This window comes from Lolium rigidum, chromosome 3 (assembly GCF_022539505.1).
Source record: "Lolium rigidum isolate FL_2022 chromosome 3, APGP_CSIRO_Lrig_0.1, whole genome shotgun sequence".
NCBI classification, from domain to species: Eukaryota; Viridiplantae; Streptophyta; class Magnoliopsida; order Poales; family Poaceae; genus Lolium; species Lolium rigidum.
In genome coordinates this window covers 330678970-330683210 of record NC_061510.1, presented here as the reverse complement: position 1 = coordinate 330683210, position 4241 = coordinate 330678970, and the positions used below count along the sequence as shown (strand labels likewise).

General features: G+C 47.6%; 1 non-coding gene across 1 annotated transcript; it reads right to left on the bottom strand.

Annotated features, from left to right (window-relative positions):
- Positions 1-1611: 1611 nt before the first annotated feature.
- TRNAR-CCU lies at positions 1612-1684 on the bottom strand. Its single transcript has one exon. It is a non-coding gene; the product is annotated as a tRNA-Arg (tRNA).
- Positions 1685-4241: the final 2557 nt, after the last annotated feature.

Genomic DNA, 4241 nt, shown 5'->3' with positions numbered 1-4241 from the left:
CGATTGAAATTTCCTCGGGCCTTAGTCACGTAAGAAAAATGCAACTTTAGTTCAAAGAAAAAAAAATGTAACTCTCCCAGTTTTGATTCTGATCATTTGCTCATGTGGTTCTTAGGGCATCTCCAACCTAACCCATCTGGTCCGCACGCGTCCGTTTTGGTACCCAACGGGGTACCCATACCCAAAAAGCTATCAATTATTGTTCAAGTTGACCCAAAGCTGACCCAAATCTGGACAGACACTGACTTTGTGTCTGCCTGAACAATTTCGCGTGGCTCCGCGTTTCTATCCGCCAAACCCCACATCTTCTCTCTCCTCTGTCTTTTTTTCCCCATAATATGGCCGGAATAGCCACCGGAGTTTGGCTGGCCTGGCCAACTGTCGCCGCCGCCCCACTCATGGACTACCCGGCGCCTACTCCTCCTTTTTTTCATCCCTACCGGAAGTTGCCGCTGCCAAAACGAGCTCCGGCGGCAAAGCTCGTCGACGGCGACGCGCAGGGCAACGGCCAAGGGCGCGTGCATGGGCGCCGGCCGCTCGCCACGCCGGCGCGAGCACGGTCGCTAGACCACGACGAGGAACAGGGTCGCGCCCACGGCGGCGGACGGGGCCGCTCTCGTGTTGAGCTTGGGCAGCGCCCGCGGCGACGGACGGGGCCGTGCCCGCGTCGAGCTTGGGCGACGGACGGCGACGAACGGGTGTGGACGGAGCTCGCGGGCACGGGCGGGGCCGGCCGCGGCGGGCACGGGCGGGGATGGCGCCGGCCATGTCGGCCACGGGCGGGGCGGAGCCGGCCGCGCGAGCCACGGGCGTGGCCTGCCGGGACGCGGCGGAGCTCGCCGCGAGCACAGCCGTGCGCGCCTCGACACGCGAGCACGGGTGCAGGCACGGACGCGGCGCAAAGCAGCATCGGCAGCAGCGTGGCGAGCGTGCCCGGCGTGCCTGGATTGAGCTCCGTGGAGGATCTTCTCATGCTTCACTGTAGCTGGAGATTTGATTTTTAGCAAGAAAAAAAAAGAGAAGGAAAAAAGAGGTGCTGATTTTGGGTCGCACCGTTGGGGAGCAAAATGAGTCACGACCGTCCGCACGTATCCGCATGTCCGGGAGACGACCCAAATAACAAAAAATGGATGTTCAAACGCGTCCGTCTGGGTCTCCCCTTATCTCCCAGTTTAGAGGTTGATAACTCTGGACTTGTGGAAAATAATATGGGTAATCTACGTCCTAAATTTTGAGATCCAGCACAAAGACTGCACCGGCCGGCGGGATGTGTGTGTCGAACAACATGAGGTAAGCGAGGTTGGATCACATGACAGTAATTGCAGCTCAAGGAATGAAAGATTCAAATAACCACACTAATTTAATATCAATTATTTCGTTTATCAGCAGAAGCGTTATTCTTCATCTTTCCACCATCATTTCTAAAAAAAAATTAGTGTTGAATTCAAGAAATTAAGAAAGAATTTTTTCAGTGTTGACAAATTTAATTAACCTTCTTGGTCCCAGGGATGTTGTCCACAATCAAACATGTTACATCAAAACATATGATGCTCTGTTACCAGTGGGAGTGAGTGGGATGTTCATCATGGGCAAAAAACTCAAAAATGATGTCGCGCCAGGTAGGGGTCGAACCTACGGCCTTCCGCTTAGGAAACGGACGCTCTATCCACTGAGCTACAGGCGCTTTCCGTTCCATGATTAAGACATTAGTTATTTGTTAAGCCGCGTGGTGAAATTGGATGTGCTGCACAACACAATACATTTTTTTTTAACTGAACACAGTACATTTATTTTTCTTATACCGAGGTCCCATTTTCCGATTTCTCGCTGGCCCCGGAATTTCTCGGAAATCTGAGGAACTTTGAATTGTCGTCTCGCAAAAGATATGTTGGTACTAGTTACTAATGCAGTTGCCTTGACCATACAGCAGTCGCCTTGGTACGGTATTCGCTGGCTTCCTCCGATGATATCTGTGGCTCTCAGGTGTGCCCAAATCCCCATATCTAAGGGTTAACCATTTGTCAGTTCAAACAAGTGGCATCTTCCCTTCAGCGATTTGGTGATCCTCCCATGCATCCAGTAGCTCCGATTCATCGCCCTCCTTGCTTGCTAAGCAAACTTTGTATGCATCACCGTTCTCACATCCTTTGCTTGATTTTTTTGAAATTGACTCTACGGCCATCAGCTGAACCGTCTATAACCTGATGGATGCTTCGCTAAATTTTACCCCACCACTAATGCAGTCCGTGATGCAGGAATAATTTTGCAAAAGAAAGAGAATAACACAGGTAAGGTAGCATAAACATCGCCTATGGTTTTCCATGATTATAAGTAGAGAAATTCAATAAAATTATACAATCAGAGGTCCAATATTCTAGTAGGTTAGGACATTGGATTTTCAATCTAGTAACCTGAGTTCAACAAGTATCGATGGCAACTTTTTTTTGTACCTCGGAAGTTTTATTATTTGGTGATTTATATTTCTTTATTTATATTTCTTATTTTTAGACAAATTTATCTGAAACATATACTATGTTATTTGATGAACATATTCCTTTCTTCAAAACTTCATTGCCAACATATTGCGTATTTTCTAGATGTTGTATGTCATCATTGTTTCATATATATTTGTCCAAATAGGTGAATGTGTCCCAAACTTATTTTGCTTTTCTCATCGAAATAATTTTTGTAATCAAACACATATGGATGTCGGATCACGATATCTAGTATGTTGTTCATGCTTCTATGTACCCTCCTATCTAGTATGTTGGATCTATCTCTTCATGCACTATCCATGACGACCAAGAGTTTGATTGCACGAGTGTGTGCCCATTTGATATACTAAAGGCGCATGCGTCCGAAATGAGTTATGGAAATTGATATCCAATAAGAACTTTTTTCAGTTCTATCTTTGCGAAATATGGTAATATTGTACATGACTAGTTATAGCCATATATATTAACTATCCAAGGTTCTCCAACGAAAATATTGAGAGCATTTGCATGAGGAACCAAAGTAAGCTTGCTTGTCCAAGTGTTATTAATATCCTATAAGGTCGGGCTATTCTCATATTGCACATTGCATATATCTTCTATAAGTTTGCATTTGTTATGCAGCTACTATAAACATACATATTCCACATGTCCAATGATATATGAAGCGACCAATATATGTATAACATGGGAAAACCTAAATTCCCATGTGAACGGGTAGGAGCAAGGTAACAACAAGTAAAGAGTACAAGGTAAAGGAAACGATACAACCAGACCAAATGGAGACGGACGCGCAAGATGTTTCCTGTAGTTTCTTCCCAAGGAAAGTACATCTACGTTGGAAGTGTGGTGCCACGAAGGCTAGCAACCGCCACAAAGGCGTCACCTTCTTCTCCGGTGAGCATACCACCAAGGTGTACGCACTTCTCCACTAAGCAAGGTCGGCCAGGACGGCTAACCTTCACACAAGGTTGGGGAAAGACTCCACATACAACTTGGAGGCTCACAACTTCATCTAGAGCTAGTACAACACCAAGCTAGCCTCTAGATGCACTCTCAACAAGGACCTCCACAAAATGAGATCTAGGGTTCCAAAATCCACAAAGGAAAACTTGGGGGAATCCGAAATTTCTTGTGTAGATAGGTAGATCGGGCCCTCCTCCATCGAATGAGGGGACACGGTGGCCACCGAGGCGTGCTGGCAGGTGTAGTGGGAGAAGAGAGCGGGGAAGCGCTCTACAAGCGGACTGCCCGACAGCCACTTGTCCAACCAGAAGGACGTGGAGCGGCCATCCCCGATCGCGACCCGAGTAATGGTGCGGTACAGGGGAAGGCATTCCCGGACAATCTTCTCCAGGAATGTGGGGGCCGTCGAGAGCTCCACCAGATCGCGACCTGTGTGAGCAAAGAACCAAGATTTCCAAGGCAGCAAAATAGGTTGGTGAAGTTGATGGATAAAGTTGAGTAGCAAGCACATGTTCTGCCGGTGGGGATCCTTGACGCCGAAACCGCCCTCCTTCTTAGACAAAAACAACCTTATCCCAAGCGGTTAGACAATGAGCCCCAGACCAAGAATCCTTCCCGGTCCAGAAAAACGCACGGCGTCTCTTATCTATACTGTCAGTAACACCATGCGGTAGCAAGTACGAGCACATAAAGTAAGTAGCAAGATTATTCAGAACCAAAACGAGCCTTCCCCCCGAAGACAAAACGAGCCTTCCCCCCGAAGACAACATGTGAGCGCGCCAA